At 40.0% G+C, this 27,829-nt stretch overlaps 1 long non-coding RNA gene across 1 annotated transcript; it reads left to right on the forward strand.

Annotated features, from left to right (window-relative positions):
* On the forward strand, positions 1 to 27,374 carry LOC144589257 (uncharacterized). The gene is made up of 2 exons (XR_013545291.1): positions 1 to 45; positions 25,698 to 27,374. It is a non-coding gene; the product is annotated as an uncharacterized LOC144589257 (long non-coding RNA).
* Positions 27,375 to 27,829: the final 455 nt, after the last annotated feature.

A 27,829-nucleotide genomic window follows, 5' to 3' on the forward strand; every position in this document is an offset into this window, starting at 1 on the left:
CCCTGTCTGTGGCTGGATGCAAACAGATCATTGTGGAAACAGAAGGTACTTCTTACATGGATGTGGTTCTGATGCCATTGGTTTTGCAGATCCCTCTTCCAGTTACAAACTCAAATTCTGTGTTGTCCTCAAGGTCCCTTGACCATCTGAAATGGCTTTGAGCAGGGATGGAAGAAGAGGGAAACAAAATTCTTGTACAATTGTTTTTGATTGTGGAAAATATGCAAATGTTCAATTGTGTGATATCTCAATTACAGGCAAAGTACTATGTCACTGAAGCTAGACCTGAGTCTAAGAGCAATAACACCACACTAAGAAAATCCTTGCAACAGTGGAAAAGGGCTGCAGTTATGAACTGCTCATAAATGTATTTTAAATATTGTAATGTGCATATCAAATCATCGCTTTAGGCTGCCACATCAACAAGTAAAAATACAGGCTGAGGATGGACATGTGGTGGGGAGGAAGGGTTGATTTTTGTTTTTATAGGCTGAGATTTATAGATTTTTACAGATGGAAATGTTTGGCATACTTTTTTTAAACACCTCCTTATAGTTAAAAATGGTTAAAAAATAGTTTGGAAGGCGTTTCCTAAAATTGGAAAATGAAGTAGACTTTGGCTATCTTCCTCTCCCCAGTACACTTAGTCTCTTTGAGCATTACATTTGGATGAACATTTAATATCAATAATTCTATATTTTATAGCTGTTGGATGAACATAGCTAAAAATTAATGTGTCTGTCCAAGAACATTTATGCATTTCACTAGAAATCCTAAGAATGTTTAACTACCTTCCTAGAATATTGCCAACGAGGAGTTTTTCCAGGACTCATTGTTAAATAAATCTACTAGAACAATAAGTATAGTATTTTGATTCAGAACTGAGGGGCACCAGTTCCAAAATTTTGCCCTCTAGCTCCATAATATTCCCTACATGCATTAGCCAGGTACCCCTGGTACCTATTGGTTGGTAGAACAGGAATGTCTCAAAGGTGTTTTTTTTAAGTGGCAGACTTAAACCAATGCAGTTAACAGTTAGAACAAGATGACCCAGGCCTCACAAGAAACTGAAAGATGATCTCTTTCTATCCACTGCTTAAAAAAAACACACAATAATTTACAGAGTGTCATTCAGCAGTACTTGCTGATGCAAACACTTTACTTTACTTTTTCTTTTATTAGATTTTACCCCGCCCTCCTAGACAGAGTCTACTCAGGGCAGCTTACATACATGATAAAAACATCACAATAACAAATATCATAAAACATTTACACAGTTTACTTTTTACAAATACAGCAAATACAGTATACTCACTGTTGTTAGCTTTTATATTATCTTTAAATCATGTAATCCCTATTGGGTCCTTTTAAGGAGAAAGGTGGGGTAAAAATATTGTAAATAAACAAACCAGGATTTAGGTATAATATGCCCCTGTGGCTATTGCTAGGCTCCAATTGCCATCATTCTCATGACTGGGTTACTGGGTATGATGGGAGTTGCCATCTGATGACAACGGCAAGGCTACAAGTTACCCAGCACTGGTTTAAAAGAAATGTGTTTAAAAGAAATTTGAGTGGGATTTGTGGGGGGAGGTAGTTGGCAAATATTTGACTTGAAATATTTGACTTGGCTTAGTTGTTTGAACCAATTAGGATTATTTGTTCAAACATTGTGGTGTGGAATCTACACTGAAGTGGATTAAGACAAGATGAACCATAGAATAGTTACTTTTTGGACTACAACTCCCAGAATCCTCCAGGCAACATGATTACTGGCCATTGCTTTGGGCAAAATGTTAAAGGTTGAAGTCTAAAAATATAACTATTCCTAGACCTGGGATAAGGAGGAGGAAGATGGGCTTGACTAGGGGCTGAAGAATGAGCAAAGTGTTAAGATTCGTTTTATGAAGTTTACTGAAAAATGAACACTTCTGTCTCCCACAGCTGCATGCAGAAGCTTAATACAAAAAACATTTTTAGCTGTGGCCTTGTAGAACCCTGAACCTAGTACTCAGATGACAGTTTTGTTCCTTGAGTCCTCAGATTCTAAGACTTGTTTCTGAATTCTGAGCATATAATTTTGCAGAAGCCTCACAATAAAAAAAGTCCGTTATCCATGTTTCCAGTTAATTGTGTCCTCAGATTACCCCATGTGATTATAACCTCATAGAACCATCATATTGATTGCATTTTGACTCTACCCAGGCATTTCTGTAGCAGTATGTGTAAGTGTACTTGTGTGTTTTATTTTTGTAAGAGAACAAATTTGTTTAATTGAGAATATTTTTGACAATAAATATTAATCACTGAAATAATGAAATATAATTATCTATAAAATGTAGATAACCCACACAGAAATTTTTAACAAAAAGGCCTAAAACAGAAAGGTCTATCTGTTGACCTTTTGATGAGAATAAAAAGTAGTGACATTAAGGAAATCAATTCCTGGTTGTTTTTTAAACATTCCTTCTTTTTAAATTTGCATGACGAAATTGTCGTATTTTTCCTGGCTGGAAGCAGGGAGAAAGAGGCTGGGGCTGCAAGAAAGCTGCTTGATACAGCTGTTGGGTCTGAAAAAGAACACTGGCTTGAATTAACTGCTGTCAGATAGGGGTCTGCTCCAGGTTGTTGGATGAGGAGATGTAGGGAAGTTGGTCATCACTCTAATTATGGTGGAAGCAGAGCTATGGTGAAAATAAGAGAAGGTGCAACAGGATCAGTGGTGGGGTATAGGCAGCATTGAGGTTGTGTTGCAGGGCCAGTAGATCTGGATCAGATATGTCAGCTGCTCTTAAGCAAAAGCACATGATATTCTTAAGAGTCATGAGCTCAGTAGGCTGCACATGTGTACAGATTTGCAAAACCATGTCCCACATGATCTTAAAATGGTCACTATGGGCTGTTCTACAAAGTGAAGAATTGATGCCTTTGAATTGTGGTGCTGGAGGAGACTCTTGAGAGTTCCCTGGACTGCAAAGAGAACAAACCTATTAATTCTAAAGGAAATCAACCCCGAGTGTTCATTGGAAGGACAGATCCTGAAGCTGAGGCTCCAGTACTTTGGCCATCTCATGAGAAGAGAAGACTCCTTGGAAAAGACTTTGATGTTGGGAAAGTGTGAAGGCAAGAGGAGAAGGGGACGACCGAGGATGAGATGGTTGGACAGTGTCATCGAAGCAACCAACATGAATTTGACACAACTCCGGGAGGCGGTGGAAGATAGGAGGGCCTGGCGTGCTCTGGTCCATGGGGTCACGAAGAGTCGGACACGACTAAACGACTGAACAAACAAACAAACAAACAAACAAAGTGTGAACTTTTGATGCTTTTATGCCTGTACACATACCTGTATTGACCTGCTGAGATGTGGTGTGCAACTAGAGGGGATCAAGACCTTCTATGACATGCACTCCATCTCTTTGGCTTTCCAGCAATCCCTGTAACTTTCTCTATTTTATGCAGGCTAAGAATGGGGGAAAAGAAAAAAAACATATCATTTTTCCAAATTCACAGGTATTTGTTTCGGGCATCTCAGAACATCACCTGACCATCTGTCTCCTGCCTTCATTCATGAACAACCATTTTGTATTGAAGAAAAATTTGCCCTTTTGGGATAAAACCTTTTCTTCAAAGAGGATAAATTTTATGATATCTACAGTCTATAGTATATTTAGAGGGAATCGCTGAATTCACTTGAGCCTCTGCAGCCAGAGTGAATGAGGTGATTCAAGGACTCAGGAGGAGGTGGAACTGCCTGGGAGGGAGGAGGTGGAATCAACTGGCCTTTCTGCTACTTTAAGAATATGTTATTAGTAATAACCTATTACTAGTTCACTTTTATTGCCCAACCTACTTGCCATTTATCTCAGATATCAAAGGTATAGATTGCTTTTCTTTGAAATTAAGTACAATAAATTGCCCTGCAATGTACATGCACTCAAATTCAGCAGTCTGTGGGACAGGGGCACCTGGTAGGGGTGGCTGAATCTCAGTAGACTATAGTAACTCCTTCTCCCCACCCTTTAGGTCTGGTCTGTTTCTGCATAGAGGCCCTGGACAAAGCTAAGAATAACCAATTCCCCCAGCTTCATCCAACCGAGTCTCTGTAATGCAAGCCAGGTTAGCATGTTCATTCAGGATTAAATCTTGGATGTTAGCTATCTTACCTTTTACTGACCTTGCATTTGTCACCTTCACCCCAGAGTTTTTTTTGTCACCAATGCTATTCAGGCTGTTTGATTTGAGAAACAATTTGGTGAAGGAAACCAGCACTCTGTTTTCTACCCTCCTTCTGTTACATCCTTGATGTCTCCCAACGCAGTATCTCCCCGTGCCCCTCTTTTGAAAACACATCCCTCCTTGACAGACAAAGACCTCATAACAGTAGACAATGTCGGGCAGATACAGGACACATTAAACACGTTCCTTCTTCCTTATCTACTCTCTCCTTATAAAAAGCAAACAAACATACAGACAAAACACCCCCACACTTCTTGTACACTCCACCCCCAAGCAAATGGTAAATTCACAAGAAAGAAAAATCAGGAGAACAAAGAGAGAAAAGAATAAAGCAGCTGCTTCATAGTCCAGCAGCAGGAAGGGCTTGGTCCTGATGAGACGCAGGGGCCCAACAGACTGAAGTTCTACAGGGGAAATGGAGGGACACAGCAGGCAGACGTTCCCTTGGCTCACACACTCCCGTGTCCTGGCAGATGACACACAAGACCCCTCTTCTCCTCCACTCAGGAATGTTGGCAGTCAGCTTTATCACTATGTTAAAAATGGTATGGATTTAGTTTTCCACACAGTGCTTTAGCTATGCCAGTGGACTAATTTAGTGTATGCTTATTAGACTGAGTAATGTCTTTGACATCCTCCATGACAAAATGTTGCACTCTGAACATCCAAATATGGTGTTTATATGTCCAAGAAAGGCACTGAAAACGGCACCTTTTTGCTCCCTGCCACAACGTAACTAGAAGACAGGTATCTGCTGTCGCATTTTTCCTGTTCTTGTGAGCACTGCAGGAATCCATCTTTTGGAGCAAAGAAAATGGATTGAGAAGGCAAATACCTTGATGTTACTTATGCTCTTGATCAGCAGGGGACCTCTGTTATAATGGTGCACCTGTATGCTCAGTAAGTTCTGAGTCTATTACTAGCAAGCTGTCCAACTTCTTTTCCAAGAGGCATCAGGTATACAATGGCTGAGAGTTTAAGGCAAGAGAGGTTCTTTGCAATTGCCTTTCATAGTTCGGGTATGAAGGCCAGGCACCAATTCTTAGTAAATCCTGACAGAAAAGTGTTATGATAGGGTCCCAGCAGTAGTTGTGCGGCGAGAACTCTAGGGGTGCCAACTCATTGTCATAGCCTCCAATCTATTCTAAGAAATGCTCTCAAATCGTGACACTTTTGAAATACCAATAATTCCCCACTTCTAATGTGTTCTGTGGATCGAATAATTGCACCAGCACACCCATTGCAAATGGCACAGCCTGCGGTCCAAGCACTGCATTCTTTAACTCTTCCATTTGTCAGAAGAAGAGCCTTGCTCATTGGCAGTTACTTGCAGCAGATAATAGATCTTTCTCAACCCCAGGGTTTTGAATTGACTGAAACCTCAGCTGTTGCGATTTTCTAGGCCTAATGAGGGTCTGCTGACTATAACTCCACTTATGTTTTCTGATGTGGGCAGGAGTCAAAGTCAAGATATCTCTTCATTCATTCCCCCTCCTCCAGTGAAAACTCAAAGCCCTACCATGAAGTAAGTCTGTATCTAAAAGTTACTTGACAGACTGGTAAGTCTGACAAATGTCAGAGAAAAGATCAACCGATAATATAAATAAATACAGCGATCATATCTGGGGAACTTGTAACTCCCTTGTTACAACGATTTCGCTGGGCACATTGCAACACTCTAGTTTCTAGGTATTATGCAAAATGCAAGCTGTGACCCAAATGAATTGTGTTATGACTCAGTAGAAGACAGTATTCTCCCATAGGAGCTTGCCTGGCCTTTGAGATCTCCAGAGAAGCTCCTTCCCTTCGTCCCATCATTCTTGGAAGCATGGAGATGTGAGAGTAGTCATTCCCTAGATGTGGCACTCCCTACCATGGGAGGCTAGGCTGGCATCTTTTACGTTTCCCTCCCACTGACTTTTTTATTACGTTAGGACTTTGGGAATTAAGCCTTGTTGCTTAATTGGTTGTTGCTTTGATTGATTTTTGTCTTTTATTGGTGTGCTGTTTCTGTTCTTTATTTTATTGATGTGACTTTAATAGGGTTGTACATTTGTTTTTATGTTTTAATTGTATTCATCTTATTCAATTTTATAATTGTTAGTTGTGTTGAGTACCAATCTTTCAGAGATGGCTGAAATATTTGGTTTAAATAAATCAAATCAAACCAAACCAATCAATCAATAAAATACATCATTTTTCTTAAGAGCTGAAAATTAAAAGATACTATGGTGCTGCTATTCCTGATGCAAATGATTTAAGAAGACACTAAATTAAGATGGTAGCTTCTAAATGTTTGCAAGAAATTTTTAGAAAATGAATAACAGAATAGGGAAGTTGCTTGTGGAGTATTTCTCTCTTTTGTTTAAGGTTAATTAATAATAACCTGGGTTTTTAAAATGTATTTACTCACACATTTTGGTTGTTGTAATCTGTATCAGTTACATAGCTCGCTTTTATTCCTCTCTCCCATTTTTTCACAGTTCCTTTGAACTATGGCTGTGGTTCTCAACTTTTCACCCTATAGTTATTTTGGACTTCACATTCTGGAATCCTTGGCTACTGGCCATTTTGCCAGAATGTCTGGAAACATCTGGGTAGCCAGAACTTGAGAACCACTGAACAAAAGCATGCTATACTGAAAAGAGTACTACAAATTTTGAATGACTGAATTAAACGCAGCATTAATCTTTTGGATCACTGCATGCTGTTTTGGAATCATTTTCAATATGGTAGCCATCACACTAACTGAGAGCCTAACTGTGTCTTCTATAAAGGACATGATTTTTTAAAATTGTACTCAAAGAAACCCTTCTTTGTCCCTGAAAATTGTAGTTAACTATTGACTGCTCATAAGACTGCTCCCATGCAACCTGAGATATTTTGGGTGATATTGATGACTTCAGGCTTGGTTGGGAACCAAAACTGCCTTGAAGAATGACCTCTGTTGGAAGAAGATGGACAGGCCTACAAATTCATTCCTCATATATCTTTCAGCAACTGACTGTCCAGGTTGAGGATCGTACTTTGGTGAAAGGCTGAGTCTGGAAGGTGGTGATTACTGATCAGCCCCATGGAAATTTGTGCTGTTTAACATGAACATGAAATCACTCAGTAAGGTTTTCCAGAAGTTTGAAATGAGGTGATGTGGGTATGCTGATGATAGCTAGTTTATTCCTCCTACTACTGAGATTCAGGTGAAGCTGTAGAAGTGCTGAAACCATGCCAGGATTTAGTAATAGACTGCATAAAATTCAGTAAAATGAGTTTCAAGCTTGATAGGACAGGCTAACATCTCAAGGAGTGGAGTAAAGAGTTCCACCTATTTGGACTAGGTTGTCTGTTCCTTTGAGGTTCCAGTTAGCAGTTTGTGAATACTGATCTCTTCAGCCCTGGTGGAAACCCAAGTATCATCCATGGCAAGAAATGCATTTCACCATCTAAGGCTGATGTGCCAGCTGTGACACCTCCTGGAAATATCCTAGTCACTTCTAGTCATATTGTGCAATTAACCTACAGGTTAGACAACTACAGCATGTTGTTTATGGAGCTGCTTTGGGGAACTATGCAAAAGCCACACTGAATCAAACCAAATACCTTTCTTGTACAGTTTCTACTTGAATCTATTTCTGATACTCTCTGGGCCTAGACTGACATCATAGCAGATTTCAGCCTGAGCATAGGGCAGCTGAAGAACAATGATGCTGTCTGGGGGAAGTACTTGTCCGTTGGGATATCCAGATATGCTGTATTGACTCATCCTTGTTCCAGCAAGCCTTTCTTTGTCTTCTGAGGTAGGGCACAGCAAAGGGGTTTCTTAGCCTTTTAAATACAGTACTTCTAATCTCTTCCAGTTTTATATCATATCCAAATTCTGAGGGTTGGTGCTGTCATTATGGGTTTGTTTTAATGCAGCATTTATTTTAAGAGTCACGGTGAAATATGTTCCTATTCTATAGTTATGCACAAATGTTCTGGAATAAAGTATTCCTTTAAAATGTTTTGAGCTCTTATAAGAAGTAAACTTATGGAAACTTTTTTTAAAATCTGGCATTTTCAAAATTATTATTTTGACTTAGAAAGCTGCTATGCTTCACTTGAATTATTTTAAATCATCCTATTGTTGTGTTTGAGTTATATGAACTCATGCAGTGTTATATAATACAAAAATGTCTGCCTTCACATTCATGATTAGTGATTCATGATTCATGTTTGTCTTCACGTTCCTGATTAGTCAGCATACATATTTTTACATCTTTGCTAACTAAACTAGAAAAGGCCCTGGTAGCTAAACTCTTCCTTTCTTCTAGTATATCTTATGAAAATATTGTCTGTTACCATTCATGTTATCAGTTACATACATGAATGTGTAAACCAAGATAAATTGCACAAGACCATTTGGGATTGGTCTTTTGTCTTCTTTGTTCCAGTGTTACATATATCATGCTGCTTCTGAAACTCATATTTATCTCTTGGTCCTAGGAAGAACTGTTTCCACCCTAAGTTATTCATCTCAAGAACAAATCCTGCCAAACTAATTTGATCTTATTTTTTGATCAGGTAACCTCCCTGGTAGACAGAGGGAATGCTGTACAGTATATGTAGTATATCTTGACTTCAGCAAAGCTTTTGACAAAGTGCCCCATGATATCTTAGCAAGCTAACTAGGTGTGGGCTGGATAGATCAAGGGTCAGGTAGATACACAATTGGCTACAGAATCATACTCAGAGGGTGATGATTAATGGGTCCTTCTCTAACTGTGGGAGGAGGTAATAAGTGGGGTACCCCAAGGCTTAGTTCTGGGCCTGGTGCTCTTCAATATTTTTATTAATGACTTGGATGAGGGAGTGCAGGGAATGATTGTCACATTTGCAGATGATACCAAATTGGGAGGAATAGCTAATACCATAGAAGACAGAAAGACAATACAAAATGACCTTGATAGGATGGAGCACTGGGCCAAAAGCAACAGAATGAAATTCAACAGGGATAAGTGCAAAGTACTGCACCTAAGAAAAAGAAACCAAACACACAGTTACAAGATGGAGGATACCTGGCTCAGCAATACTACAAACAAGAAGGACTTGGGAATCATCATAGATCACAAGCTGAATATGAGCCAAAAGTGTGATGTGATCACAAAAAAGGCAAATGCTGTTTCAGGATGCATTAATAGAAGTATAGTTTCCAAATCCTGTGAGGTGATAATCCCCCACTATTCAGCACTGGTTAGACCTCACCTTGAGTATTGTTTTCAGTTCTGGACACCACACTTCAAGAAGAATGCTAACAAATTTGAATAAGTTTGGAGGAGGGTGACAAGGATGATCAGGGGACTGGAAACCAAGCCTTATGAGGAAAGGCTGAAAGAATTGGGCGTGTTAAGCCTTGAGAAAAGAAGACTGAGGGGTCATATGATAGCATTTTTCAAATATTTGAAAGGCTGTCATACAGAGGAGGGGCAAGATCTGTTCTCGATCATCCCAGAGTGCAGGACATGCAAAAATGAGCTCAAGTTAAAGGAAGCCAGATTTTGATTGAATACCAGGAGAAACATCCTATTAGAGCAGTATGACAGTGGAACCAGTTACCTTGGGAGTTGGTGAGTGCTCCAACACTGGAGGCATTCAAGAAAAGCTTAGATAATCACCTGGGAAATATGCTTTGATTGTATTCCTGCATTGAGCAGGGGATTGGACTTGATGGCCTTGTAGGCCCCTTCCAACTTCACTTTTCTATGATTTCTGTGATCTCATCAGTCTTGGCATATGGGTGGAATGGGATATAATTTTATTCTACCCCAGTTAATCAGTGGCTCAAATCCTGTTGCTTAGCATAGTAAGTTGCAGCTTGATTAGTCCCACTGAATCAACAAAACTAACAGAACAATTAGTTGAGCAGTTCTCAAACCCCCACTGATTCAGTGGGCCTACAACTTACTATGCTCAGGAACAGGATTTAAGCCAAAGGAAAGAAACAACCAATCGCTGAAACCTGCAAATGGCTTCCAGGAGATAGCTGAGTGCCTAGCAGTGTATTGATATTATGGATCATTTTAAAAAGCTGTTCTTGATGCCCACTTAATAGTATAATGACAAATGTATAGCAATTTAAATAGTTCAGATAATGACATTTTTATTATGAGCATGCAATGAAAAAAAAATAAGACATTTGCCTGTGCCTTTTCTGATGCTTTTCACTAAATCCAGTGAGAAAATGCTTCTCTGGTATGCTGCATAAGATATGAAGACAACAGGCAACTCTATGAAAATTTAACCTAATTTAAGAAATTGAGATTCCTGGACATTCTGACCTACTTTGAAAAGGGCAAATTAGCACTGGCACCTTTAAATGCAGTTCTTAATGAATTCCATCTGCTACAAATGAAGAAAGCTGCCATAAACCGTACTGGACCGGAGAGAACATATTGCAGCACAGCAATATATAGTAAACACCAGACCTTTCAAAACTGCAAAGCTGGGAGATAATTTTTTCTGACTTCTTGAAGAACAGCCAAATGGCCTAAAGCTTCACAAGATCCTGAGAGCTCAGTGCAGTAAAGATGGTTCCATCTTCTTCTACGTCAGGGCAAAATGTCCTGTGAACTCACTCAGCTTTCATACATTTTGTGTAGTGAATCCTAAAGCACCAAGACTGGGATACAAAATGCACAGTGTTAAAAGTTTACCTTTTTATTCTCACATTCAGGACGTAAGATGGGAGGGAAGAATTTATAGACTAACAGAAAAGCTGGGAAAAGCTGTGTAATGCAAAATCCAACAGTAAGGGCCTCTCCGCGAGGCGTGAAACTGTTGGATGGGGCTCCTTTGCCCGCCCGAATGGACGAGGCAGACGCAGCCGTTGCTGCGTCATATGGGGCGAGGGGGGCTGGGTGCTTCTGAGCCTTGAGGAAGGCTGCCCAGCTCCTCCTCGCCCTCCTTTCGATGTCTGGTGTTGGAAGGAAGCTCCGTCGGTGCAGGTCCAGGTAGTTTCGGATTTGGCCGTGTGGACTGCGCAGCACTTTGGGAGGCAGCTGTTCATCGGCAAAGCCCTTCAGTCAGGCTCAACCATTTGGGGTCTGGGGGAGAGCAGACTTCATTCAGGCTAGTTATATATAAAAAAGAGAGGGGGAGAGAGTGAGAGAGCGAGAGAGTGACTGAAACGGAGGAGAGCAGTTTAAAAAAAAGACAAAGGGGGAAGCAGAAGATGAAACCTGGAAAGGAAAGTAATTTGTAATAGCATTTGGTTGTGATATGGTTGGCATCACTGAGGGCTGGGTGATTAAGTATACTGGGTAAGTACATAGACATGTTCAGGCTGCTGAACAGAGAAATTGAGGAAAAGAAAAAATACAAGGAGGAGGAAAGGGACAGGGAGAAGGTGAGCCGGTGTAAGCCAGACTGCTGTTGGGCGAACTGATTACCAGGGTTCTTTATATACACTGGGACAGTGGTTCATGCCCAGCCAGAGAGAGCCCTTTCATTAATCCAAAACATGGATATAATTTACAGGGCATATGTGGATTTCCCAGGGCAAGCGTAGTTGCTCTATGATGAAGGCTTCCATATGCAGGTGCTGCTGCATGCTACCATGCGCTGGGATGTGCCACACGATACACTATGGCTGCGTCTGATGACGCCTGCCCGCCCAGTTCTTAGAGATAGGTTTGACAGTGGCCATTTAGTACAAAGAGCACAACCAAACACCAGGTTCAACCCCACCTGGTCTGCTGGGATTTCAATGCCTTGGGGGGGGGGGCTGTAGCAGAAAGCAGTGCAGATTCAAACACAAGTGTTCCATTTGTGGGGGGCCCCATCCATCGGCAACATGTGCCAAAGGACGGACAAGGGGAGTGGGAAACAGGGAAACTGGAAGTGGGCAGGAGCTGCCCCCTGGTGGCTCCAATATTCAAAAAGGGAACCAGTCCAATAAAGTATCTTGTTTTGGATTGTTGGTTACAGGATTACTCCAATTGGGCGGGTGCTAGATTGTTAAGTGATGGTTTTCGGCATGGCTTCCATATTCCGTCTGTGGGGGACAGGGTGGCCACTTTGTCTAACAATTTATGGTCTGTTAAAGGGCAAGAAGACTTAGGACAAAAACCCATAAGGAAGTTCAGGAAGGAAGGGTGTTGGTGCCTTTTCAGACCCCGCCCATTGTGCACCTTCAGGTGTCCCCCCCCCCCCCAGGAGTTGTTCCGAAGAAGACACCAGGTGGATTTCTATTGATTCATCTTTTATCTTTCCTGGCGAGTCAGTCAGTAAATGACAAGATCCCCCAGGAGTTGTGCACCGTATGAAATACATTGGTTATGGGCAGGTGAGTGGGCTAACTCTGGTCACTTTTTGGTGCAATAATACATTGTTAACTCATTGATCACAGAGGGTAATGGTGTTAATTAGGGCCCTCACATTGCATTGTTTACAGTTTAATATAGTTTTTCAGGCTCGCCATGTCCCCGGAGTAGATAATTCCATTGCTGATGCTCTGTCCTATCAACAAATGGACCGGTTTGGGGTGTCGGCACCGTGTCCCGTCAACAGATGGACTGGTTTGGGGTGTCGGCACCATGGGTATGGTTTCAGCCGGACATCCTACCAGATGGCGTATGGAACCTTGGAGGATGGAGGCTAATAAAGCCATGAGCTTAGCAGTAGTCCCAAGCACTCACCACAGTGCAAGGAATATTTTGCTTTCTGTGAGAGGGAGGGCCTAGGGTACGAGTGGCCTTCATCAGATGAACAACTGATACAGTTTGCAATTCATTTACATGGGAAAGGATTGGCTCCTAGATCTATTTAAGGCAGGATGTCTGCCTTGGTTATGCAAAAACACCATGATGCAAGGGTTTCTCAATTGATTTTCGCATCAAGAACATGATCAAAGGATGATCAAAGGATGAGTATCGCTTGGTTCCACAAGTGATACTCATACTCCAATATTGTCTGCCATGCTAGCGAAGTTAGGGAGCACATGGGACATACTTTGCGAGGATTATTTTGAAGCCTGTCTCTTTAGAGCAGCAACGCTAATAGCATTCTTTGGAGCCCTGAGGATAAGTGAATTGGTGACTGCATCAAAAACAGAGATAGCACTATCCTCTCTGCAGAGGAAGGATGTGGTAGTATCAAAATACAAGATTGCACTTCACCTACACAGATCCATGACGGATCAGTTGGGAAAAGGACAGGTTATATGGTTAGGCCAGTGTTCTGAGAATGAGATTTGTCCAGTTAGAATTCTTGCAGCTTAGAGGAGATAGAGCAGGCAGTTTTTTGTGTCACAAGGATGCGTCACCGCTTACAAAGTACCAGTTTTGGAAGGTTACTTCCCAGGCCTGGGTACAAGGTTGATGGTGGCGAACGCATTCCTTCAGAATTGGTGCTGCATCCACAGCAGCTGCCCTGAGATATAATGTTGAAGATATAAAACAAGTGGGCAGATGGTTGTCTGGCAAATACCATGCCTGCGTTCGCCCATTACCAGTGTCAGGTGCTGCTGTGGTGTTGTTTGTTATTTATCATTGCAGATCCTGAGAAGCTGTTGGCCTGAGTTCAAGTTCTGTTGTGTGGGCACAGTTCTATTTTTTGGGTAGCCAGATATGCCACTCAGAGCAGTTGGGGTTGCAACCTGGTCATCGGATATGTGTTTGCAGTAGAATGGAGAGGCATGCTCTGGGACGGGTTCTTTGAACTGGCATCCTGGGGTACTCCGGGTGAGTTCCCCTGATATTCTGGTGATTCATTTGGGAGGCAGCGACTTAGCCCAAAGGTCGGGCAAGTCACTGATCCTCCAGGTCATAACAAACCTAAGGGTGTTTATGGCACGGTGCCCCAAAACACACATCATTTGGTCAGCAATTATCCCACGCTTGGTGTGGAGAGATATCTAGGACCCTAGGTGGATCGACAGGGCCCAGAAAGGTGTAAACACAGAAGTTGGCAGGGCAGTTCGGCAAGGCCTGGGGTCAGTTATCACCCATCCTCAAATTAAGGTTTCACAGCAGGAGTTATATAGGGAGGATGGTGTGCATCTTTTGGAGTTGGGTTTAGATATGGTCCTCAAGGATTTACAAGGGGGTCTTAGGGCTGAAATTGTCATCATGGTGGGGGTAAGGGACATACTAAGTAGTCCCTATGCCATGGTGGGTAGTGCTAAAAGATAAAGGTTAGCTGAGTTCCAAAGAAGGCACCCAAGGGGTGCAAAGCACACACACCCCTTAGAAGGCAGCAGCAGAAGTTTAGCTGATGGAAGGGAAGCTGGGGATGATAGGGGACTGTGACTGCCTCCTCATACGTCACAGAAGGGACGCCACTTCACACTTTCTTTCTCTTAACACGCTGCCACCAACCACACACATATATCTGACTCTTCAGACAAAGGTATGGATTTTAAAAATAAAAATTATTGTTTATTGGTACAACTTAATATAAGGTAAATCAATATAAGAACAGAATATGTCAATCAATAAAATAAAGAATCCCTTCAGTCACTCTATCACTCAGACCTTATCTAACACAGTACTTCCTAACATACATGCCCTAACTCAAAACCTGTCTTCCCATCCTAGCTAAACTCTCACACATCATTCACTCCCCCCTTATATACATAGCTCCACCTCCTGGAGTCCCACCTCCTGCCCTGCTATAGGCAGATGAGCTCCAGCATAACATTGATAGGCAGGTGACGTCATCGCAGCCGTCACAGGGACATGGCACACTTAAGGTTTGGAGGCCCGGATTTGGGGTACCACAGCTAGTGAAGATACGGAGGCGTGATGTATGGTAGGACAGTACAGTTCTGGTATAGGAGCTTGATTGGCAGTCTTGACTGGATGGTCAAGGTTAACTCCAGTTACAGACCAGTTTTAGCACCATGGTAGGCCCCCTTGTTAAAGGGAAGTTCTAAGTTCTAAGTAAATTAATAAAGTTGAGGCCCAGGTTTATTCCATATATCTGTATCTGTCTCATTATTTCCAGACACGTAATACCTTTATTGGATAACTAAGGGCTTGATCAGGAAGGCATTTGTCCCACTGTTGTTGTGCTGCAGGGAAGGGTTGGTTTGCACTTTTTCCTAGCAATTTTTCCTAGCAATCAGATTATGTAATTGGTAGAACAAATCAATCTGTCCCCAGAGTGCCCTAGCCTGCACTTTTTCCGTGCTTCTTTTTTAGTGTAGGTAGGTTCACTTTCTTTAGTGTGTTTATAGCATGTACAATTGCTGGAAATGGACTAAGAAGCAAACCTGAAGCTTTCAAGGCTCTTTCTGCCATCAATTTCTGGTATTTGCCTGCAGAGCCAGAGGTTGGGTGTTCAATTCCCCACTATGCCTCCTGTGAGCCAGCCTGTGTGGACTTGGGCAAGCAACAAAGTACTAAGATGCCCACAGAAGAAGGGAATGATAAACCATTTCAGAGTACAGTGGTGCCTCGCATTACGATGTTAATTCATTCCAGTGAAATCGCTGTAGAACGAAAACATCGTAAAGCGAAATTAAAAAGCCCATAGAAATGCATTAAAACCTGTTTAATGCATTCTGATGGGCTTAAAACTCACCGTCCAGCGAAGATCCTCCATAGGGTGGTCATTTTTGCTGGCTGTCTTGTGAGGAATCCATCCCTAAACACAGCGGGGAGCCATTTTATTTACCCGTTGGCCATTTTGAAACCGCCGATCAGCTGTTGGAAAATTGTCGTTTTGCGAAGAATCTGTTCCCGAAGCAGGGAACCGATCATCACAAAGTGAAAAAACCCATAGGAAACATCATTTTGCGATTGCAAAAAGTTCATCATTATGCGATTTCGTCGTTTTACGAAGCAATCGTAAAGCGAGGCACCACTGTAATCTCTATGTAGAAAACACTGAAAAGGGTTTACATAAGTCAGAACTGATTTGACAGCACATGATGATTATGATTTCTAGGACATCAGCAAATTGAACACCTTCCTGCTCCTCGGTGGAGGTGCAGAGGAAGTGACTCTATTTTGTTTTTGCTGTGCTAGACAATTGCTGATGCACTGCGTTACTAATATTAAAATAAATCTTTGCCGTGTTTGAAGTGCTGAGCAAGAAACTGCCTGCATCAAAATGCATGGCAAGGCAGATTTAAAATACAAAGAAGATCCAGCTGGGAAGGGGCTACTGATTATAGGTTTCTATTTATATATTATCCGATCCAGCACTATCCCACTTTCAAAGGGTGGGGCTAAAAAAATAAAAACCTGTTTTTTCAGAAAACAGCAGTGGGGAAAAAAACATACGAGAGGGCAGTTGTTCCTGTATCTTTTTCTTTTAATACATGTTTGGTATAATGAAGAATGTTAAGGGTATTTGAAGGTATACTAGTTATTATTTGGACTCGCAGTACTAATTCTTACCAGCAAAACTCAATGGATTTATTCCTTAGCAATTTTATTATTGAATGGAAATAGATATTGTCGTGAAATCTGCTGTTTGCTCATTGTTTTTTTTTTTTTCCTTTACAAATTGCTGTACTACACTAATGTTCCTACAGAGAACCTCTTTGGACATTTTTGCACTATGCAGTTGGAATAGAAATTAGAAGGAGGAAAATAAATAAATAAATAAATAAAAACAACCAAGGCTCTCCATATTTGCTCCTAACAGTCAGGCATCTATCAGTGAAATGAAGACTCTGTAAAAGCGTGCACCCAGATGTGTTCTGAAAGTGTATCTCTTAAGGTGATATGTAGCCTCACATAATTGTTTATTAGAGCATTTGAAAACTATGTGTTCATTCCCCGCCCATGAAGTTCATGCTTAAGACTGTTACATACAGTTCCATCTATACTCGTACATTACAGAGGTGGTTTAATCATCCGTAAGAAATTACTAGCTTCTCTGTTCGTGAAGCATGACATTTCAATTGCACAGCCAATAAAAGAATTACATGAGGAGAGCTGAAATGATTTACTGTATAGAAAGCCACAAGACCAAGGTTACCATGGTGAGCTTACCTTTCTGTGCAAACAAGGTCAAGTGAGAATGACCCATCAGTGGACAACCTTCAGTTCTAACATAGTAATATATTGCTCCAACAATGGTTTGTTGGCTTCCTTTTTAAATAAGTACAAACATTTAACCATTTTTGGAGTGGGCTGGGGAAGAAAAATCTCGACTCTGCATTTTCAAGGTCTAGGCAACAGTGAATAGGAAACCTACTGTGCATACATTAACAGTATTTTTTAAGAATCAACTCCAGAGAAATATCTTCCAATGCAGAGATTTCTTTATGGATTGTATTACTCATGAGGATGTGGAATCTTGGGATCTGCCTGATGGTCTTCACGAGGAACGATTTATAGGCCCTTAAAGATTTGTGTGTACACAAATGAAAAAAATAGAAAGAACCTGCTAATATTTTCTCCTTGTCTTTCATGGTTCATTATTAAACTTCTTTCTTCTATATCAGGGAATATAAGACTTCTTTCCTTTATATCATTTCTATAACAGGGTGTATCTGTCACTTCTATGGAGATATTGCCGAAGAAGAAAAGAACAAGAACAACAGCTGCAGATACAATTAAAATGTTTGAATAAAATAGTCCATAAGAAATGGGAGTGCTTATTTCTGCTCTGAACAACATTTTGTTGATGCAGAAAATGAAAACTATCCTAATAAATGTCTCTTGAATTCCATATGCTGTTAGGAAATGAAGCCCTTTGGGTTATGAATCTTGGATTTAAAGAGAAGATCATCAAATATTTAAGGTGAAAATGCAGTAACACATGCTAGCTGTCATGTGTAAATTTGGTGAATGTTATGACAAGGTTTTTAAAACATTCATAGTTGGAGTATTTTTATGAAAATATTCATTAATTCAAACCGACATTCATATTGGGCAACCTGCATTTGACCATAAAAAAAATCTAGACACACGGGAGATCATTGTTAGGCCAGAAAGATATGGGTGAAATATATAGCAATTGTGTTTAAATTATACATTATAAGGCATACATATTGGTATGTTGTCATATTATGCATTAAATTTAGTGAATAAATCAGGTTGTTATCATTCTGATGTTGCCAAAAGGCAGAAAATATGACAAACACAACTAGGCATGTAGATATTATCATACTCTATAATTCAATGAGCATTTGTTTTATGTACATTAACCTCTGTTAATAAAAATTACATTCATTTATTACCCCAATTCCATATGATAATTATAAAGGGTTTTTTCCTCCCTTGGAAAGTCATTGAAAAATATGAATAATCCATTTGTTTAATATCTTTATAAACAACATCCTACTGTAGGATTAGCCACAGAGAGGAAAGCATTATTGATTTCAGTAATAATTTTATAGTATTGCTACACTGCAATGCTGAAATGGCTAATCTAATTTTTGTGGCAGCTCTATGCATTTAAAGCAGTGCATGCATTTCCAAAGAATGTTGGATATAAGCTGTATTTATTTGATACCAGATGTTAATGGTGAAACTTCAGAAAATGCACCTTTTGGAGAAATGGCGGTAATGGTGTAACACTATTCTGAAATAGTAATCAGTAATCTTCCTTATTACAGCAAGAACTGGATTACAGTAAAGATTTAAAACAACGAACAAAGCCTGTGAAAAACTGCCTTTGCTCAGAGACTTACATCTGGAGACGTTGATACATAGCAGTTTATTACGCACACATGCATAGCATTTCAGGTATGTGGGACAGGAAGCAAAACAAAAAGATTTGCTCAGGAATCACCTCAGAATGTCATTCGACAGTATTCTCATGGATATATCTAAGTTTTAAGTGACGTTCTTTAAGCAAATTTACTGTGACAGCTACTATAATCTAATAATTATTTTGCTGTGTAATCAGCTCATACCAATGTATTGTTTCTTTCCTTTCCTTAAGCAAAGGGATTTTGCTTCTGTTTCCTGACTCCTAACAGTGTGCAGTAGAGGAATAAAACTGAGACAGACACGAGGGAGCGAGTGAACAGGGGAAGTGAACAGGAATTTGATGGGGGAGGCCCCTAACAACATTTTTTGTTTCTGGTTATGTTTATAAATTAGCATTGTTCAAGCCAGACAAGACAAAGGAAAAGGTACTCACAGTCAAACAGAATGAATGAATGAATGAATGAATGAATGAATGAATGAATGAATGAATGATATAGATAGATAGATAGATAGATAGATAGATAGATAGATAGATAGATAGATAGATAGATAGATAGATAGATAGATAGATAGATAGATAGATAGATAGATAGATAGATAGATAGATATCAGGGATTATAGAGGGAAGAGGCAATTCTGTGGTTGTGACATATAAAGTGTGTGCAATTTTTGTTTTCATACCTGACAACAATACAGCATGCACATGCAGCAAGTGCAAACCGGTAGCACTGTTGGAAGAAAAAAAGAAAGAACCGGAGCAGTAAGTGGCCATGTTTATAGCTATAAGAGATGAAGAGTATTTTAGACAGAACTCACAAGCAACAGCAGCCACCAAGGGAGGCACTGGAGATGGAAGAACAACAAGACGAAGCAGAGGAGGAGAATGCTGAGGAGAGAACAAATATAGTGGAGAAAGCGCCATGGGGGAAAAGTCACATAGTGCAAAAGAAGAAGACATTCTTCACCAGCAGAACTGCAAAACTGCTTTCAGATTCTTGAAGAGGAGTCTGCAATATGCAGAGGAAGACATACAGGAGACCCCCACAGGAGGACATGAGAAAGGCTAAAGCTCAGCCAAGTAGAATGACTGAAGAGGAGTAGTTGTAGTAGAAGATTCCCTACTGCTCGGAATCAAAACTGAAATATGCCAGGAAGATCCATGGACCCACCAACTATGCTGTCTCCATGGAGGATGAATTAGGGATGTGATAGAAGGATTGCCATCACTTATGAAACCTATGGACACATATCCCTTTGTTCTCATTCATTTGGGGACAAATGATACCCAAGAGGAACTATAAAGAAATTATGTCAGATTTTGAAGCTCTGGGAAGGAGAACCAAGGACTTGGGGCTCAGACAGTCTTCTAATCTATCCTACCAAGACTCAGAAGAGGAATAGAAAGGGAAAGAAAAATATTCCAGGTGAATTACTGGTTATGAGGATTTGAATTTTAGGACCACAGGCTATGCTTCTTGGAAGATGGATTGTTGGCAAGTGATGGGTTGCACCTCACAAGACTGGGAAGAATGTGTTTGGCCATAGCATGAAAAAATTTATCAGGAGGGCTTTAAGCTTGTGGCACAATTATTAAACTGAAATACTGCACCCAAAATTCAACCTGAACTTGAATCTCAGTGGGCTCAGGTAGCTTGCACATGGTTAATTCAGCCTTCCATGCTTCCAAGGTCAGTAAATTTGTGTACCCAGCTTGCTGGGAGTGGTGGGTGCAATGTGTAACCTGCAAAATTAAATTGTGAACTGCCCAGAGAGTGTTAAGTGCTATGAGGCAGTATAGTATAAGCAGCACATTTTCTTTAAACTGAATTGGAAAGGAGACAGAGATGCAAGCTCAGAGGAAAAGATGGACGAATGCTTAGGCACAATAAAAGGAACAGACAACTGCTGTAATGGGGCCCAATAATCATCATCATTAAAAATACACCAAGGAAAGCAGGCCATAAGCCTCTCAATCTCTGTTGTTTATTATGAATGCCAGGAATATGACAAACAAACAAGAACAACTGGAAATCTTAGTTCAGGAGAGTAAATATGACTTGATAGGGATGACTGACACTTGGAGGGATGCCTCCTATGTGCAACACAACAATTGAAGAATATAAATGTTCAAAAAGAATAGAAAGAAGAGAATTTGAGTCCCCACACATTCATGAAACTCACCGAGTCTGTGGATTTAGTAAAGCCACTCACTTACATTGAAAGCCCTATTAGTATCACTGTAAGTTGATTCATACTTGATGGCAAATAACACAGAAAGTTTTGAGAAAGCCATGCTTGTTTTGGAAGAGAAACCATTTGGTTGGTGCTTTGGATAAAGTTCCAGTCCATCAACAGGAAGCAACTCCAGGACTGAACTTACACCAGGTCAGGCGGTTCATCCATCAAGGCCAATATTGACTAGAAGCTACTCTCCAGGGTCTTGGGTAGAAAGAGTTCTTTCTCAACATCTGTGGCATGATTCTTTTAAGTGGAGGTATCAGGGATTGAATTTGGGAACCTTCTGCATGTAAAGCATGTTATTTACTTTTAAGTTCCATGGCTCTTCTCCTGTGGGATCTAGTGGGTTCTTTGAACTGCTTCATCTGTTCTCCTACAATATTATAATGACTGTACATTACACTTATCAAAGTGGTAAAGCAGTGTGGATTTCAAGTTGGCAACATGTTCTTTAACCTAATCCCAGTTAGTTGGCTGTGTGTCCTAGTTCACAGAGTATATGAAGACATGCTTTATTGGAGTCAAATTCCCAGCACACTTTAAAACTATCAAAGCAGAGTCATCGCTTAGAGCACTGGTTCTTAACCTTGGGTTACTCAGGAGTTTTGGACTGCAACTCCCAGAAGCCTTCACCACCAACTGTGCTGGCTGGGGTTTCTGGGCGTTGCAGTTCAAAAACATCCAAGTAACAAAGGTTAAGAACCACTGGCTTAGAGAAGCAAAGCACTGGAACTGTCCTTTGATGGCATCATCTTTAATTTTAGGTATTTATGATTTGTGGAATTATCTGTGTTTTTTTTAGTGTGAATTGTTGGCTGCCCTGAGCTCTTACAAAGAAGAATGAGACATACATTTAATTCTCCTTCTCTTTCTTTTCTTCTTCTTCTTCTTCTTCTTCTTTTTCCTCCTCCTCCTCCTCCATTTGCTACACTCCAGAGGCATCCTTGTTCCCTCTGAACTCAGCTGCAATCTGTGGAGTAGCTTGGTGTGTGGTGGGCATGCAGTTTCCCAGCAATGCAGCATTGCCATGTTTTGAATGCAAAGGACAGCATGTCACCTTTTTTGGTTGAGTTTGACTGTGAAGGTTACTCACTTTACTGTCATGGTAAGGAGAGTGGAATCCATTCCAAGTTTTAGTCTGAACTTTACAAGAGCTAATCAAGGGACTGAACCATATCCCCAGTACTTTGAACAAGTTCTTGAAAGATCAGACTAAAATCTGGAGTAGATTCAGCACTCCCGTGACTGCACAGTTGGCAATCAAATTTGACTGACAACGCTTCACTCATGCATGCATTGTAATTGACAGGTCAGCTTGGTGAATGTGCATTCTTTTCAGTGAACTCAGGATCCTGAAATGAGAGATTTGAGATTTGATACGGATATTATAGATTATGTATAGTTGGTGGAGAAGGCGTGGTAGTGAAATGTGACTGGGGCAACATTTCTTGTTTGAGAAATCAGACTTCAAATAAATCCTGTGCTTAAATCCTGAAGATCAATTCTGAAACAATAGAAGCTAATTTGAAAAAGTTGTGAGATGAGTAATTTGCCCATTGTGATTATAAAAATTGTGAGATCACCAATTCTTTCATTAACTTTCAATGACAATGCAGTCAATAGAAGAATCAAAACAGTAGTCTCCCCAGTGGAGTGTACTGGCTTCTATTTTGTTCAATGTCAACACAAATGACCAACCATTTCCTCAAGTTACCAAAAAAGTTATTGATGTGAGCAACTGCATCAATCATAAGCTGGAAGTGACTTGATGGCACATAGCAGGGACAATCCTTACCTCAACTTGTGTTCAACATTTTAGTTTCGTTTTTAGTCTTGGGTATGTATCAAAGGTACTGCAAACTCTTTAGCATTTTAGTCTGTGGTTTGTAGCCAAATGTATTATAGTTACTCTGGTAGCAGCTGTGATTAACGGGGGGGGGACCCCTCAGCCCTAGCTAATCTGTGGATTTCTTATCAAATTAATTTGTTGTTGTTTAGTCCTCTCTTTGTGACCCCATGGACCTGAGTACACCAGGCCCTCCTGTCTTCCACTGCCTCCCATAGTTGTGTCAAATTCATTTTGGTAGCCAACCGTCTAGTCCTCTGTCGTCCTCTTCTCCTTTTGCCCTCACACTTTCCCAACAACAGGGTGTTTTCCACGGAGTTTTCTCTTCTCATGAGATGGCCAAAGTACTGGAGCCTCAGCTTCAGGAACTGTCCTTTCAGTGAGCACTCAGGGTTGATTTCTTTCAAAATGGATAGGTTTGTTCTCTTTGCAGTCCAGGGGACTCTCAAATTAATCAAATTAATACTTGGACAATATAAATAATACTTAGTTTGCAATGACTGTTTGCAACATATAAATGACAACATAGCTGTCTTGAGAGTTTTTTTTCAGTAGAATTCTTTTTTTGCCGTACAATTACCTCTGTTATTTAAATGTTTGCAAGCTTGTGTGGAATGATTGGGCTAAAAGAAGCCGCACCAGCAGCCAATATAATCTCTTCAGGTGAAAATCAACATGAATTTAAACAACTTAACACAGGCCAGAAGTTCTTTAACTGACTCACAGTAAGGTTCCTCAAGCCAGGGAAAAGAAAACATATTGAACACTGAAGTGAAGAAAATTGACTGCTAGAATTCATTTTCATTCCAGGTGGATGAAGGGGAGGGGACAGGACAGCAATAACTTCATGTGACAACAACAACAAAAATATATCCTTACAGCAAAGAGATTGGTACATTAATTGCTCATATTTTTGTCCATTAATATAACAACCCAAATCAACCCATGTCTTGAATTCAGAGTATGGACAAGTTAATTTGGAGAAACTACCTTTCCCACATTATCCTAGCCATGTTAGTTGGGAGATTGTGGGCAGGGTGGTCAAAAATTGCAAAGTATTGCTTGAGTTAATACGAATGATACAAGGTTGATAGTTTTATTTGTGACCCAAGGAAGTTAAAAAGTTGCTCACATCTGTTTATGGGGGTATATGTCATCTTGAAGAATTTCATATAAATTGGGGAAACCGATTAAATGTTTGCCCTGACTTTCCTATGCCACAATTGCATGTCAGCATAAGGGATAGCTCTGCTAGATTAGAACAAAAACTATTCTACTTTCTACAGTGGCCATGTAGGTACCTATGGGAAACCCACAAGCAGAACATGCCAACAAGAACCTCGTCCTGCAATTGCTTTTTATCAGCTGGTATTTAGAGCAGTGGTTCTTAACCTTGGGTTACTCAGGTGTTTAGGGACTGCAACTCCCAGAAGCCTTCATCACCAGCTGTGCTGGCTGGGATTTCTGGGAGTTGCAGTTCAAAAACACCTGAGTAACCCAAGGTTAAGAACCACTGATTTAGAGGATGCTACCCCTTGTCTTGGAGGTGGCCTGTAACAATAATGGCTAATATCTATTGCAAAATTCCCTCTTCCTTCAGATTTTCCTTATTGCTGAGATTTCTGCCACTTTATTCTCTTTTAAACAATGTTTTAAAAATGTATTTTGCTATGCAGCCAGAAAAACTGTTGACACTTCTGCAGCTACTGCAACTTAGTTGCAAAGTTCAGTGCGGTAAGCATGGGAAACTGAGGTTCACTGATATCTATTCCAGTTCTTTCTGCATGTTTGGAATGGCTGCCTTAGACCACCTCTTGGTAGTATCTGTTGAATTATAGGATGAAGCTTGCCTATCCCACCTCATTTGCCAGGATTCACTACTGTATATAATACTTATACAAATTAAAAACTGTTAATAGCTAAACATAGTAATTGATTAACCTCCTGTATGTTTACAGCTCACTTTAATTGCTTAAAAACACCATTTGTCAGCTTCATGTTCTATTGACAATGCTATCGATTTATCTGATTTGGACTTTGTCTCGTCTCTCGTACATAAAACTCACATATGCAGTTCAAATGGGAAATGACTGTATTGATTTCCTTAACTTGAGCCCAAATGCTAAAGATTTTTGGATAAGCTTTCTCATTACTTAAGCCAAAATCAATAGGAGAGAGCATCTTTTAATGAAAGAGCAGTTTGAGCAACGTACTTCAGAAATGGGGTCCCGCTCATCCTTTGCTTTACGAATCGATCTTCTCGGTTCCTTAAGTGAGGTCCAATTGGTTGACATTGTGGTTTGTCTTTGTGTGTAAGCTTGCAGCTTCAGAAAAACGAAGACAAGCAACGGAGACGGCAAGAAGGAAGCACTTTCCACTGCAACGGAAAAGAAAAAGATGGTTTATTCTCAGCTAGGTACAGCATTTTAAACCCATGGGATTAAACAAGAATATGCTACACAACTTTGGATTTTTTTTTGTTTCTTTGTTTGTTTGTTTTGTTTTGTAGCCAACTTTCAATATGAGCATGTTGAAAACTGTTGGGCTTCTCAGTCTTCTTTCTGGAATTGACCTACTCTTCTTGTGAAATTATGTACCTTCAGTACTCCTAGAGATATTGTACATTAGCAAGATATTGCTTTGTTTGGGGATTCCTATGCACAACAGCAATGACTGTTATTGTAGCTTGTTAAATCAATATGGTCTCTTTTTCTTTTTTGTTTCAGGAGCCTTTGATTTACTGGTTTCAGAATGTACACAAAGACAAGAAGCTATGTGTGAAAAATGAGGAGCTAAAGGCGGAGAGTAGCAGAATGGATATAGAACATCGGGCAAGTTATATGGGCAGGCCAAACGTCAGGTACTGTACTAAGATATCATTAACTGCCTTGGACTACATAAATTAAGCTGATTACGCCTTCACTTAATTAACTGAGAATGACCTATTGATGTATAGGTACAGTAAGATAGAGACTATATGCTGCTCTGAACTAGATTTATAGGGTTTCAATTAGTTCTACTATTGACTTTGACTCCAGCGAAAGAAAAACTTTGCTTATATGCTCAGTAAATTCTGTTTTTAAAATTACTGCAGTATTTCCAGTTACCAAGTTCATTTGAGATTTTTTTTAATAGTCACATTAACATTAAAATCTTATGGTAATGATGCCATGGCTTATCGCGGTTAATTCTGGTTATATTTTTTTTGCTTGTTTGTTTGTTTTAACTTTGATTTACATACATATGGTTCCTGTGATCCATGGCTGCTATCCTGTACATTGCAATACAGCTTCAGTTTCATTTGAGCAGCTCAACTGTCTGCAGGAGCACATCCCATGACATATTTAGATGATGCAAAACTTTGGACTAATAATAATGATAATTACTTCATTATGAGTCATATTTTATCAAGTAATCAAAAAAACATTGAGAACGAGGATTTAATAACATCTGTTTTAGTGAGAAAATGGTGCTAAAATCTAATATGCTTTAAGAGAATGTCCTGTAATAGACTATGCATGAGCATTTAATTTACAACTGGTATGACATTACAGGTATTGAATTATGGATTCAATAATTATTGATAGTAGTGTAAAGGGAAAAATATCTTTTCCCCCTTCTAAATAAAAGGATATTCTAAGAAAGGAGAATAACCAACTTTTTATTGTTATTTTGTAAAAGGTTGTTGCATTCGTTGGTGCAAGCATCTCAGGCAAAATCCAAAGAAACAAAACAAGACAAGACAAAAACATATTTTAATGTGAGCTTTCGTGGACATGCCCACTTCATCAGACATATGGAAACAGAATGAAATGTTGAATGAAATATTAATTTCTTACTAAATATTGATCGGCAGATCATGGAGAGATTCACAGTGAATGTAATGGGCTAGTGTGAATTCCCGTAATAGTGGTAGTAGCAGCAGCAACCCTAGGGTATGCAAGGTGATGAAAAATGCAAGGGTGATTATTAGGATGTTAAAATCTTTTCTTGTGTTAGTTTGGTAGCCTCCCATTTCCTACAATTTTTGTTCAAATCTGAAAGCTGTGGAATAGATCCCAAAACCTGTCTTTTGGTGCTGAAAACAGAGACCTGGCAACTCTAGTACTGTTAACAACCTAACTGCAGGTGGAATGTTGAACATGGGATCCATCCTCACCAGTTCACATTGAAGGGATAGGTTCCGTAAGTGTATGCACTCTATAATGTTTTCCTTGCTGTTGGCTCTTTGCCTGTGTGACTTTGAAAGACTAATCACATGGAATCCAATTACAATGTCAATCCAGCTAGCAGCTCTTCATCACTCAGGCCTAGCTTGATTTTTTCAGTGAGCAGATTAATCTGTGTTAATTACATTCAGTCACATATTTAAATGCCTTTGGCTAAGTGTCCTGTTTTTAAGACCTTGCCAATTAAGTGAGAGCTTGTGGCACATGGAAAACAGTTTTGTGCATGCACTGAATCCAGGATTAAAGATGATGGCCTGGCATTACTCTAATGTTTAGAACTGCTCACTCAGTGGTTTAGGTATCTGGCTATGGAGCCAGAGGTTGGGAGTTTGATTTGCCACTGTGCCTCCTTGATGGGCTGGACTTGATGATCCATTGGATCCCTTCTGCAATTCTAAGATGATGATGATGATGATGATGATGATGATGATGATGATGATGATGATGATGATGATGATGATGATGATGATGATGATTATTATTATTATTATTATTATTATTATTATTATTATTATTATTATTATTATTATTATTATTCAGTAAAGCCCTGATGCCCATGTAATGTACACATTCTAATCTGCATGCCAGTCTGGCTGGCTACTGCAAAGAGGTACTTGGATCAGGACTGA

This window comes from Pogona vitticeps, chromosome 4, assembly GCF_051106095.1.
Source record: "Pogona vitticeps strain Pit_001003342236 chromosome 4, PviZW2.1, whole genome shotgun sequence".
In the NCBI taxonomy this organism is placed as follows: Eukaryota; Metazoa; Chordata; class Lepidosauria; order Squamata; family Agamidae; genus Pogona; species Pogona vitticeps.